The sequence below is a fragment of the Cavia porcellus genome, unplaced genomic scaffold, assembly GCF_034190915.1.
Source record: "Cavia porcellus strain 051 isolate PalLab524CR breed Dunkin Hartley unplaced genomic scaffold, mCavPor4.1 scaffold_21, whole genome shotgun sequence".
Classification (NCBI taxonomy): Eukaryota; Metazoa; Chordata; class Mammalia; order Rodentia; family Caviidae; genus Cavia; species Cavia porcellus.
This window is the reverse complement of record NW_026947504.1, coordinates 56,457,094-56,481,179: the sequence shown is the minus strand read 5'-3', so window position 1 is coordinate 56,481,179 and position 24,086 is coordinate 56,457,094. Positions and strand designations below refer to the sequence as shown.

General features: G+C 42.5%; 1 long non-coding RNA gene across 1 annotated transcript; it reads left to right on the top strand.

The window, feature by feature from the left end:
- The first annotated feature begins 2,936 nt into the window (after positions 1–2,936).
- LOC134471990 (uncharacterized) lies at positions 2,937–22,355 on the top strand. The gene is made up of 5 exons (XR_010041801.1): positions 2,937–3,114; positions 6,018–7,319; positions 15,452–15,637; positions 17,286–17,632; positions 19,155–22,355. It is a non-coding gene; the product is annotated as an uncharacterized LOC134471990 (long non-coding RNA).
- Positions 22,356–24,086: the final 1,731 nt, after the last annotated feature.

The window sequence follows — 24,086 nt, the reverse complement described above, 5'->3', positions numbered from 1 at the left end:
TGGGTGTGGGTTTTGGACTTTGACAGGATGCTTCCAAAATGATGTTTTGTGAAACATTAGGCCTTGAACATGCTCTGAAACATATCTCTCTGTCATAATGTTTGGGAAATACTACATACTCTATCATGGTCTAGGAGATTCATAATACAAACTGAGTATTCTGATTAACATTATTATTATTTTAGTATCAGGAATCGAACTCAGGACCTTGTGCTTGCCAGGCAGGCACTGTGCTGCTGAGCCATATCCCCGGCCTGACTAACCCCTGGATAGTTTTACATTCATTTGGTCAGAGAGCATGCAAAAATAATAATTATTAACTAATGTTCCATAGAACACATTTGGGCAGCACTGTTATAGATAACAAAGAGTCATTATAAGTTCTACATTTCCTTTTAGATAATTTTTAGAGGAACTTGGGAAAGTGATCATTAAAAAGAACATTTAAGAGGAGCAGGAAATGAGCTGAAATTTCTCAGTTTGGAGAAGAGAAGCCTTATGAAATCCAGTTTTAGTTGTGTGAATTGGTATAATGAGGGATATGATTGATTGTTCTTCATATGCGCTGAGCATAAAGCCAGAAGGAATAGGCTGAAGAGTTAGGCCTAGAGATTTAGGAGGAGGAAAATAGAAATCTTTTTGATAAGGGATATAAAGTAGAATAGTTTATCTAGGGAAATAATGTAATTTCCAGAGTCTCATCTATTGCATATAATAAAAGCGGGAGGATAGACTAGATAACAAGTCAAGTTTCCTGTGATTTTGTGCCTGTCTTTTGATACTCCGGTACCTGTGTGCTTACGTGGGGGCCACAAAGCACCTTGGCCATCTGAGCAAAAATTCAGCTGCTTTCAGAACCTCAGACTTGGAAAGAACCCAATTTCTGGTCCAATTTCTCTCCAAAGCAGAAGCATTTTCTGCAATGCCCCTGCTCTCAGGCCTCCAGGAATATGCTGGGAACAACTCCAGTACTTGGGAAATCATTACTTTCCTAGGCAGCTCATTTCATTTATGGATAGCTTTAATTGTTAGGGGGCTCTGCCTTACAAGAACCAAAATATATTTTATTGCATCTTACATATTTCAAACCTAGTTATTTGTATTTGAGTTCTACAAAAATATGTGTATTTTTTTCTTTTATGGGACACAAATACCATATCTGCACTAATATTTTTCCAAGACAAATTGTCCAAGTCCTTCAGTCATTTCTCCTAACAGAGTGTCTCTAGAACCCACTTCACCATTGTGGGTAACTATTTCAGTCTTGGTGCTTATAACACTGTGTCCAGAGAATATGGGGTGATCATCACAAAACATACTTAGGTTATAATCTCTTTTGATCTGGGTATAGGCTTAATGCAGAGAGGCTGTGCATGCCAGAAAAGACCTTGGTTTCACACTCACATGGTCAGCGCAGGAGGGTGAGCACAGCGCAGATTCATTTGGTCTATTCACATGTAGAATCAAGAGGCCACAGGAAGAGACCTGTCCTAGTGTAAAAAATGTTGACAAATGCTATTTTAGCAGAATAATGGACTCTCAGGGGAAGGGTGACCCTATAGTTTCTCTAAGTCACTGAATGCTGTAGTTTAACGTTGTTAATGAGCTTAAAACTAGAGATTCAGAACAGGTCACAGCACTGTGACACATTTCCCAAGAGGTACACATCTCCCCAAGAGGGGGGATAGGGGCAAGTTGTGCTACAAAGAAACATAGCTTCATGACTCACTGAGACCTCCTCAAGTTCCCCTAGACCTTACTAGCCTGGAAATTGGAAGCATATTTTATTCATTTGTTCAATTTTTTCCTATTTCTAATGAGAATTGCATCAATCAATTTTTTTTGTTTAGCAATCATGTCTTTCAGTTAGCAAAAATATTCTTGTAGCTCTCACAAACCACTAATTAATGACTTAATTTTTTTTTTTATCGGTACCGGGGATTGAACTCATGACTACCTGCTTACAAGGCAGGTTCTTATGCCACTGAGCTAAATCCCCAGCTTACTACTACCAATTAAATTTTCCACATTTAGCACTAAATTCTTTCAGCTAACTGCAGTTTACATTTGTTTCTGCTATATTTAAGTTTATTTACATGACTTTATTGAAGATCTTAATCTTGTTCTTTCTGAAGTACTTGATATTCTTCCCATACTGCAGTCATTTTTACTATTGATAAGCTAGCCTTCCATTTCTACCTCAAAGCTTTTTTACATGCCTATCAGAAATGGACCAGGGGCTGGGGATTTAGCTCAGTGGCATAAGCACCTGCCTTGCAGAAATGGACCAGGAAGAGAGCCCTGTGGCATGGTACTAGAGGATTCCTTTGAGTAAGACATCAGTGGTTTAACCAGCTCCTCGAATGACTTATGTCTAGATAGTTATTTATATATTCACAGACTGGAACTGTAATGGTTGACTGTCACCTTGAGAAGTTTAGTTAGGAGAAGCTTAACTAAAATGGCTTAGTGATTTTGCACCCTAGGGTACAGAAGACTCAGCTTAGGGCAACGCATTGTCTGCATGGTATTAAGGAGAAATGAGGAAGGATGGATTTGCTTCTTCTGTTCTTCAGAGGAGCTCCAGTCTTTGCTTTCAGTTTGGATGTCATCTCCTTGCCGCTAGTGCAGACTCTTAGGCTTCTGCTGTGGATCCTTTAGCCTTCCCTCACAGACTCTTCTGCCTTCCACCGCAGACCCACCATCCTTTTAACACAGACTTGCACGGGACACTGCAAAGAGCTCCAGACCTTGGACTGGGCCCTTCAGTCTCCAATGTGCAGACACCCTCTGCATACTCCCACAGTCACTCTGTGGCTGGTCATTGTAATCCAATCTTGTAATTTCTTACACAATCGTATGTCTCATTATATCTGTTCCTCTAGTAAACATTGACTGATGTGAGAAGTAAGTTTTTTCATCTTGTTTGCAGGGAAAGCATGGAGGATTATTGAAATGGTTTACTAACATCGAAATATGTTGTGCAATGCCTGATTACTTCTTTCTATTGGATGTTCATGGGAACTGGAGTTTGATGTGAAACCAGAAGTGTCTTCTACCAGACAAAGCCATTGCTGTCTCGTAGTCATACTGGTACTGTTATTCCAAGCACAAGTACGTATAACAGTTCCAAGAAGCAACTGCCTCCAGCAGCATTGAGCTCAATCCTACTACATAACCGTGCCTCAGTTAGCGGTTTGCCTTTGCATCCTGTTTTCCACTGTGTTCCCTTCATGCTCCAATTTTCTTAATAGGTCACATTCTTTAAAACTGGGACTATTGACACTGTACTTTGACTCCCTGGACACCTTGCTCCTTGAATTTTGTTTGACTTAATGATACCTATTTCCCTTGCAGAAGCAACCCCAATCCTCCATGGGTGGATTATGCGTCCCACCCATATGTTCCCTTCCACCTGGGTTTATCTCTGTGATAGCCTTCGTGATGCAGGTGGAAATTTTTTTTCTCACTTGGTGTAAACTCCTGAAAGCAGGGTCTAGGTCAGGTACATAGCAGGCTCCCAATAAACTATTTAAAAATCTGTGGGTCATGAGCTCATAGGTCACCAAGATACATTAGAGTACCCTGAAAACTCTCAAGTTCTTTTATCTAAGTCACTGTCTAAGGCATTTTTTGGGCTTTAGTTTCCTTATCTGTGAAATAAAGATGATCTTTAATGCTCTAGGCTAACACAAAGAGCATTAAACTGGAAACAACCAGCCCTGATCTAGATCTAGTCCTAGAGATTTCAGAAAGGTGTTTAACCAACCCATTCACTTCTGAGTTTGGGCTCTTTACATAAAAAGGATAAATGTGAATTAGAGATAGAGATGAGCAGCTATAAGCAGTTCACTTTGTGGGTCACTTTGCTTATTTACGAATTCCTCATTACTTGGCAGTATTCTGGGAAGGACAGGTGAGCTCACCTTAGCAACTTGGGAAAAACATCAATTGTGTGTAAAGTTCATTCATGATGTCATAGCACTTTATCCTCTCGGGAACCTCTATGGTAAGGTTTATAAATCTCTGTTGTTAGAAGCAGGAGATGGTTCAAGGTCATACTGTTTGTGTACAATAGACTGGTCTCCCAGGAGGCCAAGCCCACACCAGTTCTGTTTTGCTCTGCAGCCTCTGCTTTGTGTGATGCCTGGCTTAGGGCCTGGCACAAAGGCCTGAGGCTCCTTTCAGGTCTAGGTCTGGCCCTAGAACCTTCTGAGTCCCAGGTCAGGAGCTGGTGCTAACATGAGGCTCTCCGGCCTGGCCTGCAGACGGAGAGAGCACTGGCAGCCCCTGGCTGCCTTGAGGCCCGGCTCACACACTCTCCAGGTGGAGCAGAGGCACAGAGGCGTCCGGGCAGCGTGCATGGTTTATAAAAACCACCCCGAGCACCGCCCAGGGACTGCAGTCATTTATCCGCACTTTTTCCTTGTAAAATGTTACTGAGTGTTTTACACCAAGGGCAGTTTATCCTGAGTGCAATGTGTAGGCATTCAATTCACCTCTAGTTTTTGGCAACTCTGCTCCCCGCTCCCTCTTGCTTCTGAAGTTATATATGGTTCTAGGAGAGGAAGCCATTTTCTATCAGAAGGGAAAAAAGAGCTGACAGCTTTAAAGAGAAACCTTCCATCATAAGAAAGAACATTTGCTTGAGAAGATAATGCTTTTGTTTTTAAAAATGGACTCCTGCTTCAGTGGTATTACTGTCTTCTAAAATTGACCCTGTTTCCAGTCAGATGTTAAGAACTTTACAGAGATGATTCCTATCAGTGCACCTTGAGAGGGTAGAATGGAAGACAGATACGATCAGCCCTACTTTTCAAGTGGGTAAATTAAAGCTCAGAGAGGTTAAATCACTTGTTTAAGACTGCAATAGGAGGGTGATGGGGCAGGCAGTTGACCCTAGCAGCCAGATTGATAACAGGAGGAGGAGAAGAGAGGAGAGAGAGAAGGGGAAGGAGGGGAGAGAAAAAAAGAGGCAAAGAGGGACACATACACACACACACACAGAGACGGACAGTAACAGAGAGCAACAGAGAGACAGACAGACAGACAGACAGACACACACACACAGAGACAGACAGTAACAGAGAGCAACAGACACACACACACACACACACACAGAGACGGACAGTAACAGAGAGCAACAGAGAGACAGACAGACAGACACACACACACATACAGACGGACAGTAACAGAGAGACAGACAGACAGACAGACACACACACACACACACACACACACATACAGGCAGAGAGACAGAGACAGAGATGTAATACCCTTCTTCCACTCCCAGCCCCAGGTCTCATGCTTCTCGCCCTCCTCCATGTTTGTGAAATTGGTATTATGGTACTGGATTTACAGATGAATGTGAGTTTCCATGACATTAAGCAACCGGCTGAAAGTCACACGTAGTTATTGCAAAGCAGGTCTCCAGCCCAAACCTGCCGAGTCCCAGCTTGTTCTCCTCCCCGGACCCACCAGCCGCCTTCATTAGTATCCACCACTCGTCGGCCCTGGCTTTTGCAGGGAATCTAAATATAATGGATTGCTGCTGCAGAATGCCAGGGTATTTTAATTTATAGAAAAGAATAATGGGGTTCAGGTGAATGCCCTCTTCGGTATATTCTCTTTGGAATGAGGCTTAGCTTTATTGTCCTTTCACTTCCCGTTAGTTCTAGCTAAAGCGATTCCATAATGACAGATAAACCCAAACATGAGTAATTGATGGCAGCCTCAGGAGCTCGAGCAGGGTAAAACCAGACTGACTAGAATCTCCAGGGTGAAGAATTAACATTTATTGGTTTAGTGAAATGAATTTATGTCCCAATAAAGCCAGTTACGGACTAGACAGTGATTTAATGAGGTGCCTTTTGTAAAAAGAACAAATATGAACTTCTGGGCCTGGGTTAGATTGTACCTAATATGTCACCTACTAAACCATTTTACAGATATGTTCAGGAAAGTTCGTGACATATTCTTAATCTATGACATTTCTGTTTAACCCATTCTGTCTACAGAGTTGGAAGTTGAAGGGGAATAAAATCAAAATAGAATCTGTATCTCTGAAAATATGAACAACATGTTCACTCATCAGTCCCACAAGACCAGGGCTCCAGCTTGAAGAAGCTTGGAAGAAGCTTCCAGCTGGAAGCTTGAAGAATAAAAATTAAGACAAGTGCCACCAGGAAACAAAAGAAATACTGAACGCAGATATTCACCTGGTCCTTTAAGTCTGGAGGGTGCTGTGTTTGTATGAATGAGGAAGACAAGGGACACAGGAAATAGTGACCTCCCTGCCTCTCCTGGGGTAGGACTGCAGACAGCCAAGAGCCACCTGGGTCCTTCTCTATCACCGCGCAGCCCCATCTGCCACACTAAGCCCAGCCCATCGCCGTCTCCCACGAGTCTCCTGAGTCTTCATTTAGAACACTGAAGAGGAACTGGCTCTTTTCAGTAGCAGAATGCTCAGGCAAACACCTCGGTCATCCTGGACTGTTCTTTTTCTGTTATGGTCCAGATCTAATCCACCAGGAAATCCCATATGCTGTACTTCAAAAATTATTTCCAAAAATTGGCCACATGTCCCCATCTCCACAGCTAATTCCCTACTTACCGCTCCCCTCGCTTTGTCCTGTTGTCTTCAGAAGCATCCTGAATGGGCTTCCTGCTTTTGCTCCTGATTTACCTGGTTTCACCCCACTCCGTTCCCCAGCTGCGTGGTCCTTCCAGAGTAGCCAGAATGGGACTGCTCTTGATAGAACAGTCAGATTCTCCTCGTCTCCATTGCGAACCGCTAGTGGCTTCCCATCTCGTGTGGAGGAGGCCAGGACCGTCCACCTACCTCACCCTCCGGTCTCACCCTCTGCCCCCAAAGCCCTGGCTGTTCACTCACACTTCTGCTGGATCCCTTGCTCCTGGATCCCCAAGTGGCCTTTATCATCATCACACTTTGCTCCTTCTCACCTTCCTCCTAAAGGTCACTCTGATTATCCTGTGTAAAACTGCAACCCCCAACCTCCCGGTTCTCACGATTGCCTGAACCCACCCTGCTTTTCCTAGAGCGCTCACCACTTTTAAACTTACTAACATATTTATCGTACTGACTCATTACTGTTTAAATTTATTTTCCGATTTCTTTATGAATCTGTATGATTTGTGAGGGCTGCAATCTGCCTGCCTTATTTATGTTGCAGACCAAGAATTGAAGATGTTGTCTGTTACACAGGAAGTGCTCAAGAAATATTTGTTGAATGAATGAATGAATGAACAAGTTAGTAAGAAGTCCGCTAAAAGCCATCCTAAATAGGCTCAAGACTGAGGTGAGTTGCAGGACTAATTCAATTTTGTCCTCCTGGTCTGATCTTTCTGTAGCCCAATTTAGGTATGTGTTTTGTTTCGTTTTGAACTCTAGAGAAGAGGAGGCATTAAATCAGACCGAAGCTGCGTTTTTTTATGTCTACAAAGTTTTGGGATCTTGAGAAAAAGGCTTTCAGTCGGATGAAGATGATTTTTATTTGGATAATTCTCGTGGACTCTTCATATTCAATTATTTGGATGTTTTGAAGTGGAAAATAAGAACAATAGCATTAGGAGAAACGCAACCTCTTTACAATGCCACCTCTGACACTGACAAAATATTTGAGCACCCACTGGGTGCAAAGTACTGGAAAAAACCCCAAACCCCTTAAATGTATGGCACACCCATCTGTGCTGCTGTGAGGCCAGATGTTCTAGTTGTGAGAATTTTACATTTCCAGTACTTTTAATCAGGGATGTCAGAATTCATCCATGTAAAGTAACTTTGCGAGCAGTGACTGGTAGCTATAAAATGTGATCAAGAGTGAAGAAAGCTAGGAGCAGATTGTGTCAAGTGGAGATGCCCTGGGTACCGGGAAGTTTTAAAAAACTTACACTCTATGAGGCAAAATGTGAACCTTAGTCGTCATCTTCATTTACCTCTTTAAGCAGAACTGTGGTGCCCATGAGACACTTCCTTATAATAAGTCATCACAAACGTATAGTTCTGGAAGTGACTTGCAAGGAGTAGGTAGGGATTGGTTTGCAGCTGGACACTCACTATTCAGTGTTGCCACTAGGAGGAGCCTGTAAGTGTGGAACAGGAGGCTGGACAGCCACGTGCACAGTGCTGTGACTGAGAGCAGACACTATACCCCCAGGATGCCTTATTGCAAATCTAGGCTTGTTTTTCACTTTCTCTGAGTCTTGGTGCTTCAGTTTCATGATCTGTAAAATGGGCTGAGGAATAGTTACACTATATGAGGTTGCTATAAGGATTAAATGACTTTATAAACAGAGTGCTTAGAACACTTCCTAGCACCTAAGAAGATTCTTGTGAATGCCAGTTGTTAGCATTAAGGACCAGCTTGTCCTCAAAACGACCAGCTTGTCCTTCCCTTCTCCTTCATTTTCTGGTCAGATTGTTTGAAAATTCCTTCCTAGAGCTATTACTTTGTATAGATAATTCCCAGTGTTTTTGAAGGATGCAGACTTATGAAAATTAGCTAGAAACACTGACTTGTTTAGCAATGTACCTATTTATATTTTACATAATTTTGCTATAGTTTAGGGAGCTGATGTATTTCTGAAGTCCAGATCAAGAATACCTAGGTTAGTGTACTGTGTTCTCAGAAGGCTGTGATTAAGCTGTCTCCTGTTGCACCATCCTATTGAGCTCCTGATATTTGTAACCACACCAGGATGAGTTCTGTGACCTGACACACTGAAGCATGGCACACCAAGGGCAGACTCTCCTTGGGGCACTGGAGAAGAAACCTTTGTAGCTGGAGGCACAAAGTAGGTGTTTGCACGCATCATCTTTCTGGTGTAATCATTTTCCTGGGGCACCTGTCCTTGCCACGCTCTTGATACTGTCTCACCTCCTGCCTCCTCCCATGCAGGGTCATCACTCCTGGGGCGGGAGGGGGGGGGAAGCAAGCTGCTGAGAAGTCCAGGGGTGGGGAGAGAGAGAGAGAGAGAGAGAGAGAGAGAGGCAGAGAGACAGACAAGAGACTTACTCAGGAGGAATGCAGCAGCAGTTCTGAGATCATAGCTAGGACTGGAGAGTGACCTGACAGAGAAGCAGCTTCATGAGGGAGAGCTGTGTAATTGGTTGTCAATATATGTATTTCAAAACATAGTCTCCAGGTATCCCGACTTCCCGGGGAGATGAAAAAGAATCTTTCAGTGTGAAAGCTTGTTACATCTCAAAGAAAGCCTGCTGGTGCTTCCCAAGGACAGGAGAGAAGGAAGAGTCCTAACAGCTACATGACATGGGATTTCTTTGACATCTTGTCCCACCACTGTGGGAGGGATCTTTAGATTTCTTTTTTTCTGTGCCCTCTTCTGTGGCTTCCCACGATAGTTTGGTCCAGATCCACTCTGTGGAGGAAATGCTGATTCTCTCTCTCTCTCTCTCTTTTTGCTGATGCTAAAAGAGGATAATTTATTTTTCCCCCTTAGGGACTTGGTGAAGATTAATTAGATGTTGCCTATGAAGTGTTTTAAGCTCTGGCTGAGGAAGGCACTGAACATTACTTCCAAAGTGAGCCTCTTTAATGCTCTCAGTAAATAGGGAATCTCCACACATTAATAGGAATCTGGTAGGGATGTCTTTCATTCTCCAGAGTGAAATAGCCACAGGGTGTGGTGGTGGTGGGAATTTGATGATGAAACAGCCATCAAGTTAATTAGCTCACTTTATGGATGCACTGGAAGGGAAGAGCAGAAACTCCCTAGGCCAGAGTGGGCAGGGCCCCTTCTGGGATTTCTTGTCTCAGGAGTTGGTGAGGATGGAACAAAGTGTTGTAATGATGAGCCAGGCATGATACCCTGAGATGGGAGACTCTAGCTGGCTTCCTAGAAGGTAGAGAGATAGATTGGGACCCTTGGTTTGGAAAAGTCAACTTTCCTTTTTAGCCAGCCTGGTTGCCTGAGGTCAGAAGTAGGTTTGTGGAGGAGCAGCCATGTCCCAGGTCTCCCAGGGTGTGGTGAAGACCAGATGGGCGATACCATTTCATGGGTCCCTTTAGACTGTGTTTAATTCTTCCAAATTGGAGTGTAAGCAGATATTCATTCTGAACAGTGGGCAAAGCTAGTTTGGACTCAAGCTCACTTTCATTTAGTCACTAAATAAATATTTATTGGGCAACAGGAGTACCTGGGCTATAATTGTGATCAGAAAGATCAACATTTCTGTTCCCAAGAAACTTACATTTTAGCAGGAAGGACAGTCAATAAACAAATAAACTCTATTTATAAAAATCAGAATGTTAACTCTACAGGGCAGGTTTATTTTGTTGCTTTGTTTAAAAAAATTGTTTTGTTCATTACTGTATTGTCAAGACTTAGATGAGGTCTTGAACGTTAGGTCTTGAGATTAGGTGATCAATAAATATTTGCTAAATAAATGAATGGAAAAGTTCAGGTAGTGGAATAAATCAGATTTAGATGGAAGATGAAGATGGAGAAATAAAGGAGCAGATGATGAAACCTCAGGAAATGTATTACTCTTACTCCAAGGAGATTCCTTTTATAATTTAAAACACTTTCCTGACAGCTAGGGGAGAACAGATGGGAAAGGGGACCAAGCAGAAGTGGAAAAATCAGTTATAAGGTTTTCCATGGTCAGAAGCAGAGGTGGTGACGGCTGTCCATGCAGATGGGCAAAGAGCTGGGGGAACATGTCAGGTTCCAGACATGTTTTGGAGGTAAAACCATGGGGCTGATTATGGGGGCCAAGGAAAGAGAAGACTTGAAGAAGATGCTGGGGTTTTGGCTCCAGCTGGTAGATGGATAATGGTGCCATTAAGAAAAAGGTGAATACTAACGCTTCTGGAGTGCTGGCCCCAGAGGTGGGTGGGTTGGTTGGTGAGCAGGTGTGGAACCCTAAAGTTAGTTCTTCTGTATGTGTATCTTGAGCACCTAGACATTTTGGCCCGACTTTTGGATGGGTTTGTATATGATATCTATCCTTGGAATCATAGAGTCTTTTAAATTAGTAAAAATTGTGCCTCAGATAAATATTATGATATTGCACAAAGCTAGGAATCATATTCATTTTATGTATTTAAATACTAAAAGGTCTTACCTTAGAAATATTTAAACTGATGATTTCAACCACCCTTACCCACTTTTAAAAGACAAGGGATCTTTATTTAAAAGGAAACCCAACATGTAAGATAAGTTGAAGTCCAGGTCTAATGTATTTGACTTCTTTATCAAGCTTATCTAGAGGTTTCTCAGAGGCAACATAGACGTCTCTTTCACTCACAGGTGAATTGATGTTAGAAATTGTATGGGTAGAGATTCATCTTTTTTTTTTTTTTTAATTTTATTTAAGGAGAAAAGAAAAAAAAAAGCAGAGAAAGGGTACAAGTTATACAGATTTGCAGAAAAAAAATGAACAGTAGGAAATCACTAGTTAATGAATTACATACTGTCATATTAGAAATAATTGTTCAAGTCACAAAATTAAAGCTTGTAAAGTGGACATTCCATCAATGATACTGCAAACAGTTCTGTTCAATGATCCAATAAAACTCTGTGATATCATATTCTATCTTATACACTTAAATATACATGCAGTTATATAGCTTAGAGCACTTTCTTTTCCTCTCTTTTGTACAATGACTATTACACATTTTGGGTTTCATTGCTCTCACGGTTCTTATTACTTTGTTGGAAGAGAGTAAAACCAAATGTGACATAACAGAACAGAATCGGTCAAGTCAAAAGGGTGGACATAATAGATAATGTGAAAACATAATACAAGGTGATCAACAATGGTTACCATAATGCCTCCCGCTATCTCTAATAGAATTGCCTATATCATTAGTTATAATACAATTGAACAAAACAGTAAAGAACAAAACCGACAAAGCCAAACCATTGGAGACATTGTAGGTCTTCAAAAGTAGATAAAAGTCAACGAGAATGGGCGTTATAATGAATCTCATTATCTTCACAGCTGATGCCTAAATTTTCGAACCTGATACTATCCAGCAAAACAGAATAGGGGAACATCAGTTAAAAACCAGATGGTGAGAGTAATACAGGGCTTTAAATCGAGGTAATGGAAAGTCAAAGTGGGTTACTATAATATATCCTGCTATTTTTTTCCTTTAATTAAAAGGATAAAAAATTTTTAAAAAGTATTAAAAAAGTAAATAATGGAGTGGAGATTGAGATAAAAGAGGGCATAACAACGAAACAGCACAGATCAAATCATAACCATTTAAGCAGAATAGTGTTTCACCACCAGATAATCCTGACCTAAAAGTAGTTACCATATTGTCTCTTTCCTTGAAATCCTTGAGTACAACTTCATATATTGTAGCATTAAGTATATCAAAACAATGTAAAACCATTTAAGAGAATGACAGCATTACAGAGTATTTAGAATCGACTAACAGAAAATGAATAATGGTTTCTGTATAATCTCCTTGTCTTTAAAAGGTTTTTGCTTATACTATTGTACATAATAAAATCCAGTACGATACAACCTATTTAGACTATTGGAGACAGAAGGACAAAAGCTAGATGAGACTTCAAAACAAGATGATACTAAATCAGTATTACCTATTAAGATGTCATTTTCTCCAAAATAGCTGTTCCTATCATCCAATCTTCTCTGCCTCATTTCTGTTGAGCTCTTATTCTGTCAGTAGCTGTCAGTTTGTCTTCTTCACTTTGTTCTCTGCTCCATTAGTCGTGGCCTCCACTATTTCTGGATTCTTTGTATTTTTTCTTTTTTTAGAATATCCTGCAATACTCTCTGTAGAGTTGAATTGGTGGTTGCAAATTCCCCCAGTTCCTCTTTATCCTGGAAGCACCTTGTTTTCCCATCAATTTCCAGGGACAGTTGTGCAGGATATCTCAATCTTGGCTGGAGATTATTATCTTTCAAAGCTTGAATTATTTCCCCCCACGCTCTTCGTGATTTGATGGTTTGTGCAGAGAAATCTGCTGTAATTCTGATGGGTGCTCCCTTGTAAGTGGTCTGTTTCTTGTCTCTGACAGCTTTTAATATTCTGTTCTTGTATTGAATTTCTGGAATTTTTATTATTATATGCCTGGGTGTTTCTCTGTTAGGGTTGTAGGTAGCTGGGGTCCTGTATGCCTCATACATCTGAGTATCTTTACCTTTTGCTAAATTAGGAAAATTCTCCTGGATTATTTCTGTGAGTAGCTTTTGTAGTTCATTTGTTTGTGTCCCTACTTCTTCTTTTATGTTCTTAATCCTTAAGTTATGGATCCTCTTATCATCTTCTTGTCTTTGTATTATTGCTGTTTGTTTCTTTGTTATTTTTAAGAAGTTTTTCATTTCATTCTCCCATATTACAATTCTGCCCTCCAGTTCAGATAGTCTGTCCTTAGTTTCTTTCAAGCTGTTATGCCAGTCTTCGATAGACTTCTTAGTTTCTTGGTAGCCCCTTTGAACCTGCTTCACGTATTCTATGCTTTCCCTGTTTTCTCCATCAAACAATTCTCCCCTCTTTTTCTGTTCTTCCATTCCACCATCTGTTTTTTCTTGGGTGGGGCTTAGCATTTCTCTAACTATTTTGCATACTTCTAGCTTCAGGTCGTTGATAACTTCATTCCTGAATTGGTCTATGAGGCTCTCTATATGGTGCTTTATGTGTATTGGTGCGGTGTCCGCTATTGCCTGTTTCTCAGAATTGGGGGCCGAGGAGCCTTTCTTGTTGCTGCCTCTTCCCATATTCTCTGTTCCTTATATATGCAAGCTTATATGAGAGGCCCAGCTTCTCTCCCTGTCAGCCATAGCCTGATCGAATTGCGCCAGTTAGGTGTTCCCACTCACCGCTGCGCACCAGGCAGCCTACGCGGGGGCCCGCCCCTCCCGGCCTCCGTCAGGCTCTGGGATCTGGTTTGGGCCAGCCTACGGGGTCCGCCGGCAGCGTCACGCAGGCCAGGCACTTTTCACCAATCCCACCCGAGAGGGGAATGTGTGGCTGGAGTCGCCAGCGCGCCCTGCTCCCGCAGGACTGCTCGGGCCCAGAAAGTCCGCTGGAGTCAAACTGTGGTGGAGTGTCAGTTTCTCTCACTCACCTCGCCACAAGTCAGAACATGCCTCCCTGCCCGTCCTGTTTTCGACTCCGTTCGCAGATTGCCGTTCTCAGAGCTTCTGCATCTCTCTCCTTGCCGAGCTGATGTAGAGGCAGCCAGCCACCGCGCAGCGGGAAACCCAAATCGCGGCTTCCAATGGCGCAGGGTCCAGCCTCAGCAGCGAGACTTTTCTGTTCCTGTTTTAGCACCAGGACTGCATTCCAAGTTGGTTTCTCTCAGCCGAGTTCGTTCCTGAGTCAGCAGAGCATAACTCCACCTGCTTATGTCTCTTTAGTCCGCACCATACCTGGCTTCTGAGCCTAGTTTTTCAGAGAGCCTCTGGTAGTTGGTGTTATCTGTCCGCCATGTTCTCCTGGAAGAGATTCATCTTTTTTGACTTGGTGTTTTATTCCCAAAAAACACAAAACCCACAAAGAAATTATAGAAGACACTATTGAGTTCCATCTGTCCTTTAAGACTTCAGTCGGAGCAGGTTTATGTTTCTTTGGCATCACTGTTGTTGAACTGAGGAAACTGCCAGATCATGAATGTTCTGAGTGTCAGGAGTGGGGTAAAGTAGGGGGAAGTTACAGCAAGGAGGAAGGACCCCTATGGTTGTCTTGCTGAAGTCTGTTGTGTTATGTAGTCATTTTTACCTTCTAGCTTTGCCCCTCCCATCATCCTCAGGACACCTTCAGTGCCTTAAGACACCGCATCTTCCTTCCTCTGCCCATGAATAATATTTTAAGTTTCTGTGACAGATAGTTCCAGAAGAGCCTGAGCTCACTTCTAGCTGGACCACTTCTAAGGACCAATGACGCCCTTCTTTTTCCCTCTTTCCAAGCATAGACGATGCAGAGTTTACTGGCAAAGCCCAGGTGGTGCACAAAAATCAATGAACAAAAAACCAGGAAAGTCTTATTTACAAAATGGTGATAATAATATTGCCCTACTTAGCTCATACTCATTATCATAGATATTAAATTACTTTTAAATTGTTATATATTATTTTGGAATAAAACTCATAAAAGCCTCTGGATTTAGGAGTAGGTGAAAAGATTTTGGCCCAGATGGGACACTGTAGCCGGTAAAGCCTTGGAGGTGGAACCAAGGAGCTCCACCTTCCCCGCCCCTAGGAATTTACCTGTGGCGCAAAATGAATACCAATGGGCTACCTGTGCATCACTAATGCCCCTCAGGCACCACCCCAAACCTAAGCTACATGTATGCTCCCACTCCACATGTTGGATGGAGAGATTGCCAGACCCCGGAGAGAATGCCGGCCCCTGGTGGGTCGGGGGTGGGGAGTGTCTCTCCCCGCATTCTTAAAATAAAGGTCATTTATATTTTACACTTCTCTTTTCAGCCACGCCAGAATTCTATCATATGGTTCCCTGACCGGGAACAGCAGAAGAGAGACTGCCAGTGAGTCCCCTGCCATTCGCAGACTGGACTGCGTACTGGATTAATTCCTCACTTCTCAACACTTGGGAGCTGATAAACTTGTCACTGCTGGTTTGCAAACAACACCGGTCTAATTCATTTACTACAGGTGAGCAACCCCCAGAGATTACTCAGCCGCTGGGCCAGGCCCCACGCGAGTTTTCTCCACCTTCTGTGGACTTGGGTGACCCTCTCACATCCTTAGACAGCTCAAAGCAGAGCCTTCCTCCGTGGGCCAGGCCCCACCCTGGAAAACTCTCACATCCTTTAGAGCTTTTTAAGCTCTCACGGGCAGAGCCATTACTAAAATCCACGGGAAATCCACTCGTGGTCCCGGTGATGACCAAGCAATCATGAGCTTTGGAACTAAATTACTGATACCGTTTATCTACGAGGAAAGATGATGATCTGACCTGCTTAGGCACCATGATCCATTGCCTCACCTGACTAACTCTGTGGGCCAGGTCCCACACCAGATTTTATCTTGGGGATCACTTCCTGTTTCCCCCCAAAACCATACCTATTTATAGCTTATCACACTGACAAGTTTACAAAACTCTCTATCTTTAAGCCTTTATTTTAGGAATGTGTCTTTTCCTGCTCCTCCACGATTCCTCCCCCCTCCCCACTCCCCACACTGAGGCAAGCCTTTCAAGATCTTTCTCAGCGGCTCCTCTTTCCTCCCCACTCCACCCCTCCACGGGCACCGACCCATTCCCACCGACAGTGTTGGGAGGTTTGCACGGGCTGCTCCGAGCCCTCACGCTGTGCCCCAGCCCCAGCTCCATGTGGGGTCCCGGCTTCGCATGGTGCCCCAGCTCCACACCGGTCCCAGTGCATTGGGAGCAGTCCCAGCTTCACGTGTGCCCCAGTTCCGTGCTTGCCCCCACCCTGTGTGCATCTCCAGAGCAGTTCCAGCTCCACCCCACACACTGCAGCCCGACATGCACTTTGCCAGTCATTCTGTGTGTGTCGCCCCCACCCTGGGCCCGCTCTGCCCACCCTACACGCGAGCTGGAGCAGTCAGCCCCCCCCCAAAGTGCAAACACAGCTCTGGCTGCCAGTGCAGAGACAAATGCAACAGGTCATAGCAGACAATTCATTGTTGCTGATCTGATGGTGTATTCGTGCTTTCAAATATAAAATTCAGATTGTTTCTGCTGCCTTTTCTTGTGTTCCAGCCATGGCAAATGTTTTCTTTCAGATGCAGATATACGCTTAGAGATGTTTAATATATTTCTTTGGCGTTTAAATGTTAAAATGCTCATGGTTAATAGCTATTTAATGTTTTATGTTAAGCTTACTGCCTATATTTTAATGTACTGTTACCAATCTTCTAGATGTTTAACAACTAAAATTAAGAGGTAATTATAAATTCCTTTTGCTAAAAACCACTAGATGTTAAATGACATCGTAGCTGATTTCTCTCCTAAATAAAAAGGAAAAAAAAATTAATAAAACAGGCCATCCTCCAAAAATCAGATGGTATCAGACATTTTACTAACATAAACAGATACTTATATATGACATAAATGACATGTCAGTTCTTAAAATTCCCTAGACCTTGTCCTCTTTATGGGAAGCCAAGACTAAAATCATAAATACCCTTGTTGATTATATTATTTGACTCCTGCATACTTACTTAATTCTACAGATACCTTCTACTGTAGACCAGATCCCAAAAACAAAAGGCAAAACTTGACCCTCAAACCCCACAGAGACCTCCTTAATATGGCTTTTCATGTTTTTAACAACAGAAATAGCAGTGACACTTGGAGTTCTGAGACAGGTAAACCGGCACAAGGTGGAGCTGCCTGGGCCCCCCGTGGACCATGCCTCAAATGCAGCTGAAGACATTGGGCAAGAGAGTGCCCCATCCTGGCGTTCCTTTGGGACCTTACACCAGGGCTACTGGACTGTCCTAGCCACCAGAGAGTGGGTAAGCCGTCCTAACTTCTAGCCCTCACAGGAAATGCCAACACTGCCAGATTCATCGCTGACAGATCTGCTTAAACTTGTTGCTGAAGACTGATTGGGCTCAGGGCCAACAATAGCCCCCGTTAAGGTGTCTGTCTCAGAGTTCAAGTCCCACTAAAAGTCTCAGGTAAGACATTCTCTCTACTTGTGGACATAGAGGCCATATGTACGGAGTTCTTCCTGAGTTTTCAGGCTGCTATATTAAATCCTCAGCCTCTGGGGGTATTGATGGTTAACGTATGCCATTTACAAACAGGGCCTATTTCATGAAGGTCCCAGACTGCTTCTTCCCAATCCACCCAGCGCTGCCAAATCTTCCCTCCACCACTCACTCTACAGTCCTAAATCTTAAAAATGATTTTTATTCCCATGTGTTTATACAGACTGACCCAGACACTCTGAGGTCTCAACAGACACCTGTTATTGCTCATAAACCTCTCCTCAGGGATATATATCCCCTTCCTTTCCTATTCAACAATTTCTCAGACACCCTGGTCAAGACTAACAGATAAATTTTGTCTTCTCACCGTTGTTTATACTTTTTCAGAATACATAAAAGCCTTTCCCACAACCAGGGAGACTGCTGATATACTTACTAAAAGTCCTTTTACAGCAAATCATCACAAGGACTACAACCAAGTTAAAGCAGTCCATACCTGGTCTTCTTGACAAACTCAACAGTGATCAAAGTTGTTAGATTGCCATCCTGGTTCACATCACTCAGGCTAAGTGGTGCCCTTCCAGCCCTATACCTAACCATCCTTTTGCCTGCTCATCTCCACCTCACCAGGGCCTCACAGCCACAACTCTCAGGCTGTCATGTTTTGTTATCCAATTTGGTTCCTAATTTCTTATCCCTTTTACAGCAGGACTCTCAATAGTATTTCTTAAAGACTTCCACATCATGCATACCAGAGACAAGCGTTATCTACCTACCCTCTTAACTTTTACCTTTTCAGATGGGGGAATAATCACCTCTCATAACTTCACTCCTCCTAACCCCACATTTATTTTTCAGAATTGATATATCAAAATCAAAGGCACCTTTCCTTTTACCTCACCTGGGTCCTTAAATATGATAGTGTTAGGTCTGAGAAGGGGAGGAAGAGGGGAAGAGGAAGGAGTGGAAGGGAAAGAGGGCCGTGGAAGGAGTGGAGTGGAAGGAATGGGAAGGAGAGGAAAGAGTGGAGTGGAGTGGAGTGGACGGCCGTGAAAGGAGTGGGCAGCGGTGGCTGCAAAGATAAGAAATATAAAATATAAGTAACCTTTATTTCGGGAATGCGGGAAGAGACCTCCACCCCCCGGCCCCGGGGTGCAGCATCTCCACCCCGGGGCCGGCAGTCTCTCTCTGGAACACTCACTCTCACACACTCGGACACGTGGTGTGGGGGAATATAAATAGCCTAAGCTTAGGGCAGTGCCCTAAGGCCATTAGGGATGCACAGGTATTTCATTGGTACACGTTTGGCACCAGGGACAGGTTCTTAGGGATGGGGGTATAGGGTTACAGGTAAATTCCTAGGGGCGGGGGAGGCAGGAGCTCTTTAATTTGGCTGAGGCTTCTCCTGGTTAAAGTATCCGGCCTGGGCCAGCAACTCTTTCAATAGTGCCATGCCTCCTCATAATATCTTGTCTATTTTTTTTTCCAGTCTAACATATGTGCATTCACCAGTGATAAAGTTGTCCTGGCTAAAACACCTGGCACCAGCTTCTGCATGGGCATCAACCATCATCCCGTCGACTCTCCTAAACCCCAGTACAGCGCCCCCTTCCAGCAGGAAGCAGAAAAGAAAGAAATCTCCGCCCTTTTTCCTAATAATCAAAAGATGGGACTGAAAGGATTTTGGCCCAGATGGGACACTGTAGCCAGTAAAGCCTTGGAGGCAGAACCAAGGAGCTCTATCTTCCCCACCTCCAGGAATTTGCCTGTGACTCCATATTCCCTGCCCCTATGAATTTACCTATGGCACAAAATGAATAGCAGTGGGCTACCTGAGCATCACTAATGCCCCTCAGGCACCACCCCAAACCTAAGGTGCATGTATATCTCCATTTCACGTGTCGGATGGAGAGATTGCCAGACACCTGAGAGAATGCCAGACCCCAGTGGGTCGGGGGTCTCTCCCCACATTCTTAAATAAAGGTCATTTATATTTCATACTTATCTTTTCAGCTGTGTCAGAATTCTATCAGTAGGCAAGTAACATGTCTGTTGGTTAGTCCCCCAGGTAAGAGAATTGTGAAGCCTGTGGCTAACTAAAATGTGCACTTCATACAATTCAAATTTTATAAATAACACGGAGCCTTACAAACCTGTATGAGTTTAAATTTGACTTTGGCCTATAAATCTTAGCTCCCTGAGATATGCAGAACATGTTACTCTCCAGCCATAATTCAATGAGTCTAAACAGGGCAACAGGTTTACTTTTCATGCCGAGAGTAGAAACCTACTAACGTAGTGTGGTTGGAGGAGCTTCTCTGCCAGATATAGTACCTTCCTTTTTGGAATCAAGGAGGTTATAACCTAATCAGGAAGGGTTTGGAAGGCGTAGGTTTAGTTAGTGAGTTTTAAGGGTTTTTAGTTTTTCATGAAGATGCACATATACTATCCACAATAGAAAACCTATTGATTCTCCTTTAGGTATTAATACCAAAGCTCTTTAAAACAATTTTCAAAAACTTCTGTAAAGTGTAATTATATGCCCCTTAGTTTTAATGTTGATATTTGACCTCTGTATATTAGGCACCTTTTGAGACAATGAATTAAATAGTGAAGATAAATTTGTCATAGGCCTTATTTCCAAGGCACTTACAATGTAGAGGGCAAATGGAAGGACCAAAGTTATGCTTTCTTGTTCTGCAACTGCACCCAAGTGCCCAGACATAGTGGAAAGTTAATACACGGATGGAGACTGATATTGCCCCAACAATCTGCAATGCACAAGTGCTGGAAGTGAGGCATAGTAGGCACTGTGAGTTAGCAGATGAGCTCTAGAAAAGAGAAGAGACAGGAGAGATGGACAGAAGAAGGGACAGGAGGGACTGGGGTGTGATGGACAAAGAAGGGGTCGTGCTTGACTCCTCCTCTAAGCCAAGCAGGTGCTTGAAGCTTGGCTGGTGGAGTCCTGGGACAGGGGAGCTCTGAAAGGGGTGGAACTGGGGGAACCAGATGGAGCAAAAGAGGTAGCAGGATATCTCTGAGTGTCCTGTGTGCTGGTGGTATGTCAGCTGGGTGAGAAGCTCAGCCTGGTGGCTTTCTGGCTGGCTTTCAGCAGGCTCCTGGCTTGGGAGATTTCCCACAGGATGTTCCAAGCAAAATGGGGCTCTGTGATGCCTGCAGCCAGCCTCATGGGAACCTTCCTCAGGTGTGAGTCCCAGGCATTTTTGTAAGCCCAGCAATCTCCTCCTTTCCTGACACCTGCCGAAGTGAGTTATCTCTTAATCCTCTTCCAAATTTAAATGATAATTTTAGCAACTGCAGGGTTTTCTGTTGGCAATTTGCTGCTGATAACCGAACTGTTAATTGCAGCTCTTATCAGTGCCCGTTAGAACAAGCTGGTTTGAAGTGCAAACAATGCTTTCAAGTGTGGCTTAAATTCTTGCTCAGACTTGCCTTATTTCCGGATCAGAATGTCCTGCTATTGCCTGAAGGTTAGGAACTGAACGTGACTCATGCTTGTGGGCAGCATTATTGTTTTTTCCAGGTCTTCACAGCCTCACTGCCCACCGGGCTACTACTCAATACAAAAGGCCAGAGAGTTCACACCTTCCAAACGTGCCTAATGTTTTTATGCTTGAAACTACTGACACTTCTGCCTCTTTAGTATCTGACTTTATTTGCTCATCTGAAAATTGGGGATGACCATATCTGACTTATGATTGCTGAGAGGAAATGAGCTGTGGTTGAAAGAATATGAGTTCCATATTGTTTTGATCAATTCTATTATACCTGATGATATAGACAACTCAATTTGAAAATAGCAAGAGGCACAATGGTAACCACTTTTGATCACCTGCTATTCTATTTTTGCATCACGTGCTATGCCCACCCTTCTGTTCTGACTCTGTGTTGCTTAGTCACATTTGTTTTTTTTCTCTTCAAAAAAGTAATAAGAACCATGAGAGTAATAAAACCCCAAAAGTCTAATTGTTACTGTAAAAAAGAGAGGAAAGTAAGATGGACTAAGGAATATGACCGCAGGTATGTTCGAGAGTGTAGGACGGAAAACCATATAACTGAGCTTTTGTTGGATCATTGAACGGAACTGTCTCCAATTCCACTGTATGAATGTTTACTTTATATGCTTTAATTTAGTGATATGGACAACTGTTTCTGGGAAGATAATGTGTAGCCTGTTAACTGGTGATTTCGTACTGTATATATTTTTTTCTAGAAATACTGTATTATTTGTACCCTTTTACTGTATTTTTTTTTATGTCCTTTCTTTTTTTTTTTCTTCTCTCTTTAAATAAAAAAAAGTGAGGGAAAGAAAGTGCTCTAAAGGATACAATTGCAAGTGTGTTTAGGTGTGTTAAATAGATGACCATATTAATGTTTTTGATTGGATCACTGAACACAACTGTTTGCAGTCTCTCTGTTTGAATGTCCACTTTGTATGCTTTAATCCTGTGACTTGAACAACTATCTCTAAGATGATAATGTGTAACCTATTAAATGGGATTTCTTACTGTTTTTTTTTGTAGTTCTGTATTACTTGTACCCTTATACTGTTTTGCTTTGTTTTGTTTTATTTCTCTTTTTCCTTTTAAATAAAATTTTAAAAAAAGAAAGAATATGAGTTTTGGGATCAGATGACAATTTTTTTTTTCCTTTTGCATTTACTACGTCATTGTGTGGTCTTGAGTCATGAGTAACTTTTTAAGAGTCTTAATTTCTTCAGCGTCAAGTGATTGTGCTGGCTTTCATTTGACACGTGGAAGATAACCTTAGAGGACAGTTCTTTCTCTTTCTTCTTCCCCTAAGGTTCATTCTCAGTCTGGCTTCTCTTGTGGATATGTAATGGGGATTCATTATGGGATTCAATTAAGAATTTTGACTGATTGCATTAATTAGTGTTGTACTGCTGGACAAAATACCTGATACCCATGTCTTAGAAGAGGTTTATTTGGCTCACAGATTTAGAGGATTCAATCCATGACCAGCTGACTCCAAGGCATGAAAATCATGGCAGAAGGGCATGGTGGGGGAAAGCTGCTTAGCTTACAGCAAGCAGTGCAGGGGAATGGCACCAGAAGTAGGTCCAAGGTCACACCTCCACCATTCACCCGGCATACCCAAGTGTCTAGTCCTCTGGGTGGTTCTCAAGCCAATCAAACTGACACTCTACCTTTGCTATCACACTGATAGATGAAAACATAAAAATTATATATATTTTGGGGTATCAAGTGGAGTCTTGAGATATATATATCAAGTGCAATCTTGGGACTCCACTTGACACACAGATATATTTGCATAATGTTTAAATCTGGCTAACATATTTATTCCTCATTTACTTTTTATTTATGGTGAACACATTCAAAATCATTTCTTTTAACTTTTTGAGATATATGATCATAGTCCTACCATACAACTGCACTTCAGAAACATTTACTTCTCACTAACTGTAACATTTCCCTCAATTTTTCTCAACATTTTTTCTCTCTCTTTCCCCAGCCTCTGGTAATCACCGCCCTACTCTCTGGTTATATGAGACAATCTTTTTTACATATTCCACATACGAATAAGAGCCTGCAGTGCTTATTTTCTGTGCCTGCACTACATTACACTATGAGCCCCAGTTTCATTCCATTGTCACAAATGAGGCGATCTCATCCTTTTAATGGTTGAATAGTGTTGCACTGTGAACATGTAACACATTTTTTTATATCCATTCCCCAGATGCTGGCACTTCCTGGTGTTCTGTGTTGTAACTTTCACTGGCTTTCTAAACGCCCAAGCAGTGGGTCATCACTAGGCAAACCTACCATTTTCTGCTTCCTATTACTCTTTGTGGAAAATGAACACCCTTCTCCCTTGGCCCACTCCACACCGACTGGCTTCATGGAGTGTTGGGTGGAAAGCAATTAGATTAAGGGGATTTATATCAGGTTGAGCAATCAACCTTTACTGTTCATAAGTTTCCTTGATGAAATTTGCATTTTCTGATGGAATTCCTAATCAATAGTAGAGTGATCCTGTTAGAATTTCTTTCTAGAAGATGAGGGAAAGTGTAGAATTTCAGGCCTTATGGGGAGGCAGTGGTGTTAAGGTTGCAGAGGTAGAATATTGTTTATTTGCTCAGTTATACCTGGTTCTGGGGCAGCTTGGCTGCCTGCAGTACCAGTACGGAGCAATGTGTAAACAAAGAACACAGCCCTTCCCCATCTAAATCCAGAGGGAGATGCTATCTACCTGTACCCAAACAATTCCTTCATAGATCTGAAGGATTAAGCTCTATTGTTTAAAATTATTGTTTAGAAATCGCATGGCCTGTTGTATTTTCATCTTCTTTTATTCATTAATTAATTATTCATTTATTTAATGCAATTTTTAATTGTGTGATTATTCCATCTTGCAAAGT